The sequence below is a fragment of the Triticum dicoccoides genome, chromosome 4A, assembly GCF_002162155.2.
Source record: "Triticum dicoccoides isolate Atlit2015 ecotype Zavitan chromosome 4A, WEW_v2.0, whole genome shotgun sequence".
NCBI lineage: Eukaryota > Viridiplantae > Streptophyta > Magnoliopsida > Poales > Poaceae > Triticum > Triticum dicoccoides.
This window is the reverse complement of record NC_041386.1, coordinates 103793425-103808251: the sequence shown is the minus strand read 5'-3', so window position 1 is coordinate 103808251 and position 14827 is coordinate 103793425.

Genomic DNA, 14827 nt, shown 5'->3' with positions numbered 1-14827 from the left:
ATCGGAGCTCGCGGGACTTCATCGATTTGAACGTGTGCAGAACTCGGAGGTGTCGTGCGTTCGGTACTTGGATCAGTCGGGTCGTGAAGACGTATGCTACCCCTTGAGCAATGTGTTGGTTTTCCCTTGAAGAGGAAAGGGTGATGCAGCAAAGTAGCGTAAGTATTTCCCTCAGTTTTTGAGAACCAAGGTATCAATCCAGTAGGAGGCCACGCACGAGTCCCTCGCACCTACACAAACAAATAAAATCCTCGCAACCAACGCAATAAAGGGGTTGTCAATCCCTTCACGGTCACTTACGAAAGTGAGATCTGATAGATATGATAAGACAATATTTTTGGTATTTTTATGATAAAGATGCAACCAGAAATAGCTTGTTGACGGAAGATTAATATGATAGAAAATAGACCCGGGGGCCATAGGTTTCACTAGTGGCTTCTCTCGAGAGCATAAGTATTACGATGGGTAAACAAATTACTGTTGAGCAATTGACAAAATTGAGCATAGTTATGAGAATATCTAGGTATGATCATGTATATAGGCATCACGTGCGAGACAAGTAGACCGACTCCTGCCTGCATCTACTACTATTACTCCACACATCGACCGCTATCCAGCATGCATCTAGAGTATTAAGTTCAAAAGAATAGAGTAACGTTTTAAGCAAGATGACATGATGTAGAGGGATAAACTCATGCAATGTGATATAAACCCCACCTTGTTATCCTCGATGGCAACAATACAATACGTGCCTTGCTGCCCCTTGGAAAGGACACCGCAAGATTGAACCCAAAGCTAAGCACTTCTCCCATTGCAAGAAATATCAATCTAGTAGGTCAAACCAAACTGATAATTCAAAGAGACTTGCAAAGATAACCAATCATACATAAAAGAATTCAGAGAAGATTCAAATATTGTTCATAGATAAACTTGATCATAAACCCACAATTCATCGGTCTCAACAAACACACCGCAAAAGAAGATTACATCGAATAGATCACCACAAGAGAGGGGGAGAACATTGTATTGAGATCCAAAAAGAGAGAAGAAGTCATCTAGCTAATAACTATGGACCCGAAGGTCTGAGGTAAACTACTCACACATCATCAGAGAGGCTATGGTGTTGATGTAGAAGCCCTCTGTGATCGATGCCCCCTCCGGCGGAGCTCCAGAAAAGGCCCCAAGATGGGATCTCACGGGCACAGAAGGTTGCAGCGGTGGAATTAGGGTTTTGGCTCCGTATCTGGTAGTTTGGGGTACGTAGGTATATATAGGAGGAAGAAGTATGTCGGTGGAGCAACATGGGCCCCACGAGGGTAGAGGGCGCGCCTGGGGGTGTAGGCGCGCCCCCCTACCTCGTGCCTTCCTGGTTGCTTTCTTGACGTAGGGTCCAAGTCCTCTGAGAATGTTAAAATAGCACTAACTTGATGAACTATCATTGTGGTTTTGATGCATAGGTAAGAACGGTTCTTGCTCAGCCCGTAGCAGCCACGTAAAACTTGCAACAACAAGGTAGAGGACGTCTAACTTGTTTTTTCAGGGCATGTTGTGATGTGATATGGTCAAGACATGATGCTGTATTTATTGTATGAGATGATCATGTTTTGTAACGGAGTTAACGGCAACTGGAAGGAGCCATATGGTTGTCGCTTTATTGTATGCAATGCAATCGCCCTGTAATTGCTTTACTTTATCACTAAGCGGTAGCGATAGTCGTAGAAGCAATAGTTGGCGAGACGACAACGATGCTACGATGGAGATCAAGGTGTCACGCCAGTGACGATGGTGATCATGACGGTGCTTTGGAGACGGAGATCAAAGGCACAAGATGATGATGGCCATATCATATCACTTATATTGATTGCATGTGATGTTTATCCTTTATGCATCTTATTCTGCTTTGTTTAACAGTAGCATTATAAGATGACCTCTCACTAAATTTCAAGGTAAAAGTGTTCTCCCTGAGTATGCACCATTGCCAAAGTTCGTCATGCCGAGACACCACGTGATGATCGGGTGTGATAAGCTCAACGGTCATCTACAACGGGTGTAAGACAGTTTTGCACACGCGTAATACTCGGGCTAAACTTGACAAGCCTAGCATATGTAGATATGGCCTCGGAACACCGAGACCGAAAGGTCGAGCGTGAATCATATAGTAGATATGATCAACATGGTGATGTTCACCATTGAAAACTACTCCATTTCACGTGATGATCGGTTATGGTTTAGTTGATATGGATCACGTGATCACTTAGATGATTAGAGGGATATCTATCTAAGTGGGAGTTCTTAAGTAATATGATTAATTGAACTTTAATTTATCATGAACTTAGTCCTGGTAGTATTAACATATCTATGTTGTAGATCAATAGCTCGCATTTAGCTCCCTTGTTCTATTTTTGATATGTTCCTAGACAAAACTAAGTTGAAAGATGTTAGTAGCAATGATGCGGATTGGATCCGTGATCTGAGGATTATTCTCATTGCTGCACAGAAGAATTATGTCATTGATGCACCGCTAGGTGACAGACCTATTGCAGGAGCAGATGCAGACATTAAGAACGTTTGGCTAGCTCAATATGATGACTACTTGATAGTTTAGTGCACCATGCTTAACGGCTTAGAATCGGGACTTCAAAGACGTTTTGAACGTCATGGACCATATGAGATGTTCCAGGAGTTGAAGTTAATATTTCAAGCAAATACCTGAGTTGAGAGATATGAAGTCTCCAACAAGTTCTATAGCTAAAAGATGGAGGAGAATAGCTCAAGCAGTGAGCACGTGCTCAGATTGTCTGGGTACTACAATCGCTTGAATCAAGTGGGAGTTAATCTTCCAGATAAAATAGTGATTGAAAGAATTCTCTAGTCACCATCACCAAGTTAGTAGAACTTCGTGATGAACTATAGTATGCAGGGGATGACGAAAACGATTCTCGAGCTTTTCATGATGATGAAATCGATGAAGGTAGAAATCAAGAAAGAGCATCAAGTGTTGATGATTAACAAGACCACTAGTTTCAAGAAAAGGGCAAAGGGAAAGAAAGGAAACTTCATGTAGAATGGCAAGCAAGTTGTCACTTCCGCGAAGAAGCCCAAAGCTAGACTAAAGCCTGAAACTGAGTGCTTCTACTGCAAAGGAAATGGTCACCGGAAGCGGAAATGCCCTGAATATTTGGTGGATAAGAAGGATGGCAAAGTGAACGAGGGTATATTTGATATACAAGTTATTGATGTGTACCTTACTAGTGTTTATAGTAGCCCCTGGGTATTTGATACTTGTTCGGTTGCTAAAAATTAGTAACTCGAAACAGGAGTTACAGAATAAACAGAGACTAGTTGAGGGTGAAGTGATGATGTGTGTTGGAAGTGGTTCCAAGATTGATATTATCATCATCGCACACTCCCTATACTTTCGGGATTAGTCTTAAACCTAAATAAATTTTATTTGGCGTTTGCGTTGAGCATGAATATGATTTGATCATGTTTATTGCAATACGGTTATTTATTTAAAGTTAGAGAATAATTGTTGTTCTATTTACGTGAATAAAACCTTCGATGGTCATACACCCAATGAAAATAGTTTGTTGGATCTCGATCGTAGTGATACACATATTCATAATATTGAAGCCAAAAGATGCAAAGTTAATAATGATAGTGCAACTTATTTGTGGCACTGCCGTTTAGGTCATATTGGTGTAAAGCGCATGAAGAAACTCCATGCTGATGGGCTTTTGGAATCACTTGATTATGAATCACTTGATGCTTGCGAACCATGCCTCATGGGCAAGATGACTAAGACTCCGTTCTCCGGAACAATGGAGCGAGCAACAGACTTGTTGGAAATAATACATACTGATGTATGCAGTCCGATGAGTGTTAAGGCTCGCGGGAAGTATCATTATTTTCTGACCTTCACAGATGATTTGAGCAGATATGGGTATATCTGCTTGATGAGCCATAAGTCTGAAACATTTGAAAAGTTCAAAGAATTTCAAAGTGAAGTGGAGAATCATCGTAACAAGAAAATAAAAGTTTCTACAATATGATCGCAGAGGTAAAATATTTGACTTACGAGTTTGGCCTTCAGTAAAAACAATGTGAAATAGTTTCACTACTCACGCCACCTGGAACACAACAGTGTAATGGTGTGTCCGAACGTTATAACGTACTTTATTAGATATGGTGCGATCTATGATGTCTCTTACCGATTTACCACTATCGTTTTGGGATTATGCATTAGAGACAGCCGCATTCACGTTAAATAGAGGCACCATCTAAATCCGTTGGGATGACACCATATGAACTGTGGTTTGGCAAAAAACCAAAGTTGTCGTTTCTTAAAGTTTGGGGTTGCGATGCTTATGTGAAAAAGTTTCATCCTGATAAACTCAAACCCAAATCGGAGAAATCTGTCTTCATAGGATACCCAAAGGAGACAGTTGGGTACACCTTCTATCACAGATCTGAAGGAAGACATTCATTGCTAAGAATGGATCCTTTCTAGAGAAGGAGTTTCTCTCGAAAGAAGTGAGTGGGAGGAAAGTAGAAGTTGAGGAGGTAACTGTACCTGCTCCCTTATTGGAAAGTAGTTCATCACAGAAATTTGTTCTTGTGACTCCTACACCAATTAGTGAGGAAGCTAATGATGATGATCATGTAACTTCAGATCAAGTTACTACCAAACTTCGTAGGTAAACCAGAGTGAGATCCGCAACAGAGTGGTATGGTAATCCTGTTCTGGAGGTCATGTTAATTGACCATGATGAACCTATGAACTATGAGGAAGCGATGATGAGCCCAGATTCCGCAAAATGGCTTGAGGCCATGAAATCTGAGATGGGATCCATGTATGAGAACAAAGTGTGGACTTTGATTGACTTGCCCGATGATCGGCAAGCCATAGAAAATAAATGGATCTTCAAGAGGAAGACGAATGCTGATAGTAGTGTTACTATCTATGAAGTTAGACTTGTCGAAAAAGGTTTTGACAAAGTTCAAGGAGTTGACTACGATGAGACCATCTCACTCGTAGCGATGCTTAAGTCTATCTGAGTCATGTTAGCAAATTGCCACATTTTATGAAATCTGGCAAATGGATGTAAAGACTGCATTCCTGAATGGATTTCTGGAAGAAAAGTTGTATATGATGCAACCTGAAGGTTTTATCTATCCAAAGGATGCTAACAAAGTGTGCAAACTCCAGCAATCCATCTATGGACTGGTGCAAGCATCTCGAAGTTGGAATATATGCTTTGATGAGTTGATCAAAGCATATAGTTTTATACAGACTTGCGGTGAAGCCTGTATTTACAAGAAAGTGAGTGGGAGCACTACAGCATTTCTGATAAATATATGTGAATGACATATTGTTGATCGAAAATGATGTAAGATTTTCTGGAAAGCATAAAGGAGTTTTTGAAAGGAGTTTTTCAAATAAATACCTCGGTGAAGCTGCTTACATATTGAGCATCAAGATCTATAGAGATAGATCAAGACGCTTGATAAGTTTTTTCAATGAGTACATACCTTGACAAGATTTTGAAGTAGTTCAAAATGGAACAGTCAAAGAAAGAGTTCTTGCCTGTATTACAAGGTGTGAAATTGAGTAAGACTCAAAACCCGACCACGACAGAAGATAGAAAGAGAATGAAAGTCATTCCCTATGCCTCAACCATAGGTTCTATAAAGTATGCCATGTTGTGTACTAGATCTATTGTATACCCTACACTGAGTTTAGCAAGGGAGTACAATAGTGATCTAGGAGTAGATCACTGGACAACGGTCAAAATTATCCTTAGTGGAATAAGGATATGTTTCTCGATTATGGAGGTGACAAAAGGTTCATCGTAAAGGGTTACATCGATGCAAGTCTTGACACTGATCTAGATGATTCTAAGTCTCCTTCTGGATACATATTGAAAGTGGGAGCAATTAGCTAGAGTAGCTCCATGCAGAGCATTGTTGACATAGAAATTTGCAAAATACATATGGATCTGAATGTGGCAGACCCGTTAACTAAACTTCTCTCACAAGCAAAACATCATCACACCTTAGTACTCTTTGGGTGTTAATCACATAGCGATGTGAGCTATATTATTGACTCTAGTAAACCCTTTGGGTGTTGGTCACATGACGATGTGAACTATGGGTTTTAATCACATGGTGATGTGAACTATTGGTGTTAAATCACATGGCGATGTGAACTAGATTATTGACTCTAGTGCAAGTGGGAGACTGAAGGAAATATGCCCTAGAGGCAATAATATAATTATTATTTATTTCCTTATTTCCTGATAAATGTTTATTATTCATGCTAGAATTGTATTAACCGGAAACTTGATACATGTGTGAATACATAGACAAAAAGAGTGTCACTAGTATGCCTCTACTTGACTAGCTCGTTGAATCAAAGATGGTTAAGTTTCCTAGCCATAGACATGAGTTGTCATTTGATTAACGAGATCACATCATTAGAGAATGATGTGATTGACTTGACCCATTCCGTTAGCTTAGCACTTGATCATTTAGTATGTTGCTATTGCTTTCTTCATGACTTATACATGTTCCTATGACTATGAGATTATGCAACTCCCGAATACCGGAGGAACACTTTGTGTGCTACCAAACGTCACAACGTAACTGGGTGATTATAAAGATGTTGTACAGGTGTCTCCGAAGGTACTTGTTGAGTTGGCGTATTTCGAGATTAGGATTTGTCACTTCGATTGTCGGAGAGGTATCTCTGGGCCCACTCGGTAATGCACATCACTATAAGCCTTGCAAGCATTGTAACTAATGAGTTAGTTGTGGGATGATGTATTACGGAACGAGTAAAGAGACTTGCCGGTAACGAGATTGAACTAGGTATTGAGATACCGATGATCAAATCTCGGCAAGTAACATACCGATGACAAAGGGAACAACGTATGTTGTTATGCGGTTTGACCGATAAAGATCTTCGTAGAATATGTGGGAGCCAATATGACCATCCAGGTTCCGCTATTGGTTATTGACCGGGGACGTGTCTCGGTCATGTCTACATAGTTCTCGAACCCGTAGGGTCCGCACGCTTAAAGTTCGGTGACGATCAGCATTATGAGTTTTTGTGTTTTGATGTACCGAAGGTAGCTCAGAGTCCCGGATATGATCACGGACATGACGAGGAGTCTCGAAATGGTCGAGACATAAAGATCGATATATTGGACGACTATGTTCGGACACCGGAAAGGTTCCGAAAGGTTTCGGACATATACCAAAGTACCGGGGGGTTACCGGAACCCCTCGGGGGGCTTAATGGGCCTACATGGGCCTTAGTGGAAATAGAGGGCAGCAAGGGGAGTGTGGGGCGCCGCCCCCCCAAGGCCCAAACCGAATTGGTTTAGGGCAAAGGGGGCCGGCCCCCTCTTTCCTTCTCCTCCTCTCCCTTTCCTTCCCCCTCTCCTACTCCTACTAGGAAAAGGAGGAGTCCTACTCCTAGTAGGAGTAGGACTCCCCCTCTTGGCGCGCTTCTCCCTGGCCAGCCGCCTCCTCCCCTTGCTCCTTTATATATGGGGGCAGGGGTCACCCCATAGAGACAACAATTGATCATTGATCTCTTAGCCGTGTGCGGTGCCCCCCTCCACCATAATCCACCTCGATCATATCGTAGCGGTACTTAGGCGAAGCCCTGCATCGGTAGCATCATCATCATCGTCACCACGCCATCGTGATGACGAAACTCTCCTGTGAAGCTTTGCTAGATCGGAGCTCGCGGGACGTCATTGAGTTGAACGTGTGCAGAACTCGGAGGTGTCGTGCGCTCGGTATTTGGATCGATCGGATCGTGAAGACGTACGACTACATCAACCGCGTTGTTCTAACGCTTCCGCATTCAGTCTACGAGGGTGCATGGACACACTCTCCCCTCTTGTTGCTATGCATCACCATGATCCTATGTGTGCGTAGGATTATTTTTGAAATTACTACGTTCCCCAACATGCGTCCCATGGGAGAGATGAGGTGGCCAGCCCTCGCCAGTGAGGGATCCCCCAACTCCTCCCTTCTCCCGCAACGATGGTGTTGGAAATATTCCCTAGAGACAATAATATGTGTATTATTATATTTCCGTATTCATAATTAAAGAATTTATATTCTATGCCATAACTACTATGATTTTAGGATATGTGATTTAGTGGAAAACTCATATGCACATGTGAAATGATAAATGATTAAATGAAAGGTTCCTAGTCTTGCCTCTAGGACTAGCTCAAGTTTTGTTGGTGATCAGGTTTTTTGAATCTTAGGATATCGTTGAGTGTAAACGATGATTCTAAAACAACATTGAGATGATGACACTGGACGAACGATCATATTGAATCGACTCAAACTTGTCTGCTATGAATTGAGTTTATATCGTCTTAATCAATTGTAATAGCAGGGAGTGTTAACGTGTGATTTTGCTCCTTAGAACATGAGAATATCGTAGTCACTTCTTACTGGACGATGGACTTTGGGGTTGCTCAAATGTCACCTATAACACGGTGATCATAACGACAACTTACAGGCTCATCGGGAAGTTTGGCAAGGGACTAGATAGCTCGAGAGTGGAATTTGCTCCTCCGATGATGAAAAGTTATTCTGGCAACATCCATCATCGTCTGGCCAGACACAGGTGACTACATCACGGTGATGCCGATTAACCAGTTAACTTGTCGATTAATCCCTACTCATAGGATCACCGAGTAGCCGATAGACTGATAAATCGTTCGATTAATTGATTAAATGGCCAATTAACTTGCCGATTAGCCTATTAATCCCCTACTCGCCAGCCAACTGAGAAGTTACCAGTTAACGATTTCCTCAACAATGTGTAAAATATCGCTAAGCAAAGGGAACATCACATGATAACCAATGGTTCACTCGAATATCATCTGTGTGCTCATAGCGATCGATATGGACGTCCACGGTTCCGCTATAGGTCATTGGACGAAGGGGTCTTCGTTCATGTCTATGAGTTACGAAACCTACGGGGTCACAAGCGTTTCATGATCTGTTGAGTGTTAGTGCAACGGGAGTATTGAGAATTTATTTGTGGAATTGTTTCATAAATATTCAAAATAGTTTCGAGAGGATTCGGAAGCGTTTCGGGGTCACCGGAAGGGTTTCGGAGAGTATCAGGAAATACCGGATATTAGCAATAATTTATATATAGGTGAAAAATGTTTTCAGAGTTGTTAAATTATATATAATATGCTCTAGTAATTGTTAGATGCCATTTATATTTAATTTAATATCAACGGGCCTTAAAAAGCCAAATGGTGGAAGGCAGCCCCCTTCTCCTATTGGAAAGGACGGATGGTGGTCGAATTGGGGAGGAATTCCCCCTCCCAATGGCCTGCGCAAGGGGGTGACTTCCCCCTTGTGTGCCTCCTCCTCCTCTCCTCCCAAGCTATATATACTAGAGGTTTTGCACCTTTTCATGACACAAGTTTTGGAGCCTCCTCTAGTTCTTCTGGCCCTAGTTCTAGTTGGTCCTAGTTGACTAATTAGAGCTTGGTGTAGTTCCACTAATCCTTATAATTATAAGACCAATGTGGTTCTAATCTCCTCCCTCTAATTCCCTGGTCATGATTAGCTCTGGACAACAAAGCGCTACCGGATCATGAAGGCTACACGCAACCAAGTAGAGAGGTCGTGCTTTCGGTCTTCGGTTTGAGGGGCTGTTCGTGAGCGGTTCAAAGGATCGTTCATCGATGGTTCAAGGGACTCCAAGTACGATCTACATCGACATGTTCTTCTTCTGCTGTAACTCGACGACGGTAACGATCGTGATCCTAGCCCGTTATGCATCTTGATATTGATCATGGGTGTGCATAGGTGCGAACTTTTTGTTTTCTACTATGTTTCCCAATAGGTGGTGGCAAGGCCGCCTCACCTACCGGTGTCGACGTCGTACTCTAGGTAACCCCGGAGCCACCACTTTCCCATGGCCACATCTGCGACTGCTGACGCCATGGAAGCGGACGTATCGGTGCTTGTCGCGGCCTCCCTCACCGACTGAGGCGCCAAGGCTTGTCCCGAATGTGCACACACCGATTGGGACGACATCGGCTGTGATAGGTCGGGGTGCTTTGTCCTTGCCGGAGTCGCGGCTGTGGTTGGTCAGGTTTTCCAAACTCTGGGCGTTTAGCCTCGTGATGGGTTGGGCAGCCTGAAAGCACTTTTGCTTCCTTGGTAGTTTTGGTAATTCATGTCAACATACATATTGTTGGACTGACACTTTCATCTACTATATTTCAGGAAAAGTTCACTATTGGCATGGCAAGGACATGTGATTGTGGATCCCTCGAAATGCTAAGGAAACCCATTGGCAAAAGCTTCAAGACTCTTTATTTTTAGTTAAGTGATCAAATATCGCGTTGAGTCCATTGGAAAACCAATACTATTAAAAGGGGTGAGGTTTTTGCTCCTGACTCGGTTGCTCAAGTGCTTGAAGATATTTCTCCCAAAACCCTCAACCACATTCTCATTTTCCATCTCTCCAAAACCCTAAGTCATACTCGGTCCCGCCAAAACACTCTCATCTGGACCCACCGAGTTAGCCAAGACAGAGCCATAAGCCAAACCCTAGAAACTCAGTATGACCGAGATGACATTCGGTCCCACCGAAGTGTAGTGACCATTTTTTCTATACCTAGTCATCTTCACTTTGGAATTATCGAGATGAACCGACCGGAACTACCGAAACGAGGAATTTGCTTAGGTCATCGTGAATCGGTCTCACCGAGTGGATTCATCCGGTCCCACTGAAAAGCCTAACATTTGAATCTTTTACACTGTTCGGTCTCACCGAGATTTCTTTATGGTGTCAACGATTTGTGCTTAAAGTTTGTAATGGTTGGATTTTTGTTGAAGGCTATATATACCCCTCCACCACCACTCACTCTCAGAGAGAGCAACCAGGACGCACTACACTTCCCATATCCATTTTCTGAGAGAGAACCACCTACACTTGTGTTGAGATCAAGGCATTCAATCCAACCATTTGAACCTTGATTTCTAGCATCCCCAAATTTCTTTCCACTCCAATCTTTCTCCCATCCCAAGCCAAATCCATGAGAGAGTGATTGAGTGTTGAGGAGACTATCTTTTGAAGCACAAGATCAAGGAGTTCATCAACAACAACCACATCTATTACCTTTTGGAGAGTGGTGTCTCATAGATTGGTTAGATGTCACTTGGGAGCCTCCAAGAATCATGGTATTAAACCAAGGAGTTTGTACGGGCAAGGAGATCGCCTATTTCATGAAGATCTACCACGAGTGAGGCTAGTCCTTCGTGGGTGTAAGCCATGGTGAAATTGACAAGGTTGCTTCTTTGTGGACCCTTCGTGGGTGGAGCCCTCTGTGGACTCGCGTAGCCGTTACCCTCCGTGGGTTCACGTCTCCATCAATGTGGATGTACTATAGCACCACCTGTCGGAACCACGCCAAAATCCATCATGTCTTCATTGTGTTTGATCTTCCCATCTCTACACACTTTACTTTCTTGCACTTGTATGTTGTTATTACTCCGCTGCCCTATCTCTAGATATGCTTGTGTAGGAAGTATTGGTTGCAACTTAACTAGTGTCAAAATCAGACTAATTATCAAGAAAACTAAAAATTGCACATTTTCCTTGTTAAGTGTCTATTCACCACCCTCTAGACTCCGCCTTTTCAATCTTTCACCACCTCATCCAACCGTCATTGCTGAGGCCCCACATCACGCGTGGTGTCCCGCCCCAGGAGTTGGACAGGACCTTTTGTGGCTCGTGGCCAAGATGATGTTGCTGGGAATCAGGGCCATGAGGTACTCCCAACTCATCCCTATGCATCAATGTAGCCTCGATAGCAGGATGATTGTATTTTGATTCATGAAGAAACACGAGAAACTAGTTCAATGTGCTTCTGTTCTGCAAATTTTTGATTGATTTTTATATAGCTGACTATGTCCCGTGTGGCTAATTAGTTCGGTGTGCTAACTAGTATTGTTGCCCTAGTGAATGTTGAATTGCCTCATGCAAAACACATCGCTTGCCATTCATTTAGGAAACTAACCAAACAAGGGGAAATGTGAATGAAATAATTAGTTCAAATTATTGTTTTTGCCTTGTTTTTTGTGATGGCAAAGTTCATACTGTCTCCATGGTAATTTTTCCATGTCGTTCTTAGGAAAACAAACAAATTTGCTAAATTTTTCCATGTGTCCAATCTAGGGTTGCCATGGTTCACAACAACCAATTTTCCAACATTTTTGCCATATCACCGTATGACCATTTCTTACAACTTCTTCTAGATGAGTTATGTATGCACTGTACCAAACTTGACCCCCTTTTTTGTGTGATTCTTCTGCCAATATTTGTCCATGAGTATCACCTACCAAGAATTTTCATAGTTACAATTATTGTATACATGTAGTTGCATCAATTTTTATCCAAAGTTTCAATCAGATTTATTTTTCCCGGGAAATGAATTTATGTGCTACTTTTAGGTTTCATACGATGGCAAATTTTGTCATGATTTGCACAGGATTTAAAATAGGCTTGAATTCTTTTTTTTACACAATGTCAAAACTTGTTTTATTCATGGACCATGGCAGATTCACTTTATAGCCCATGGCAGTTTAACTTTGTGGACCATGTTGTTTTTATTTTCATTTTGCCACGATCTACATAGGGTTCTAATTTAGTTTTTCATGCACCACCCTAATTTTGCCATTTTCCATGGCAATTTTGCTCATTATTTTTGTTTTCTCCACATACACGGCAAAACACCATGGAAATTGTAGCAAAAACACCATGGTAAAAAATTTATTTGCCAATGCCACAGTCTTATACAAAGCATGCCATTTATAGCTAAAATGCCATGGCAATTTTCATTTGCATACGCCATGGCACTTTTGTTCATTTCTCCATTTTTTACATACACAACAAATTTCTCAAATAAAACATGGCAATTTTAATTAAATACCACGGAAAAATTTAATATGAATTTGCCATGGCAAATTTAGTTTATTTTTTCGTGTTCTTTTACATACATGGCAAATCTCTCAAATAAAATATGTAGATGTTCAAAAAATATGGCAAAGCTAGAGATGTTCAAAAACATGTCCAAGTTATAGATGTTCAAAAACACGACAAACTTTCCATGGCAACTTAATATGTTCAAAAACATGGCAAACTTGCGATGGCAACTTAATATGTTCAAAAACATGGCATACTTCTTTAATTAAGTTGTTCAAAAAATGGCAAACTTCTTTAACTAAGATATTCAAAAACATGCCAAACTTGCCATGACAACTTAAGATGTTCAAAAACATGACAAACTTGCCATGGCAACTAAAATCAGTAATTTTGTAGGTGTGTTTTTTGCATGGGAACTAAAAGCATGTGTTGCCATGATTCGTTGTGTCTTTTGCCATGTCCATCCGAAGAATGTTGCCATGCCAATTACAAATTAGTTTGAGAACAAGACAAGTTTGATGTTTTAAAATTTGTTCTACCATGGCGATTACATGTACGATTCAAAATTTTCCATGTGTGTAGAGAAACATTTTTGCCATACATTTTTTGCATATATTGCCATGACGGCAACTTTCGTAGTGTAAACTTCATTTTTTTACCATCATGTATCCATGTTGTATCCATATATATATAAAGTTCATGGCAACTTTTGTAGTGTAAACTTCATATTCGATGGCAACTTAAGATGTTTACAAATGTTTTCCATGAACATGGCAACTTTATTAAAAAAAATGCATTGTCGTTGTCATATCTTATTTTCGAAGAATGTTCCCATGGGAAAGTTATTTGTTTTTTAACATGATAATTTTTAAGTTACACCATGGAAAATTTATATTTATTGTGATCATGGCATATTTATTTTCTGAAACATGGCGAATTTACTTTTTTTCAACCATGGCAAACTGAATGGTAATGTCTATTTTCTTTCCTTCTATCATGCCAAAGTTAATGTTTGGTCATGTCAATGTTGTAAGTTAGGTCATGGCAAAAGAATGTTGCCATGGCAATTTTTCTTTCTTAACCATGACAAAGACATCTTACTAACCATGGCAATTTTATTTTTTGAACCATGGCAAATTCATAATCCATACATGGCAAATGTTGTTTACATGTCATGGCAAACTCTTTTCCTTTTGTAACACCGACAACAAATTATTTTGTTTGATGGGACCGCAACAACTTTATTGCATGGAGCATGGCAATTGTAGTTTATGGGCCATGGCACTTTTCTAATATATGAATACACTTCATGGCAATCTGTTCAATTCTTTTGCCATGGCAATTTCCTATCTTTTTAAACCATGGATCAGGGCAATTTTACTTTATATAACATGGCAATTTTTCTTTTCAGATAACGGCAACTCCAATATGCATTTTGCCATGGCACTTGTTTGGCCATCTTTTGTGTTATTTCACATACATGTCAATTTCTTACATAAAAAAAGATGGCTTTTAAAATTAGAAAACCATGGCAAATATTTTAATATGCATCTGCCATGTCATTTTTGTTTTGTATTGTTTTCATTTAACATGCATCTTGCGATGACATTTCTTTTTCATAATTTTTGTTTGTATTGTCCATTTTTCCTTTGCATTATTTTTGCCATGGCAATTTCATAACAAAACTCTTCTCCATAGAAAATTTTGAAAAAATTGTCATGTCATCATCATTACAAAGTTGTTTTACTCCAACCCGTTCCTAAATATAAGTCTTTTTAGAGATTTCAATATGGACTACATATAGAGCAAAATCAGTGAATCTACACTTTAATGTACATC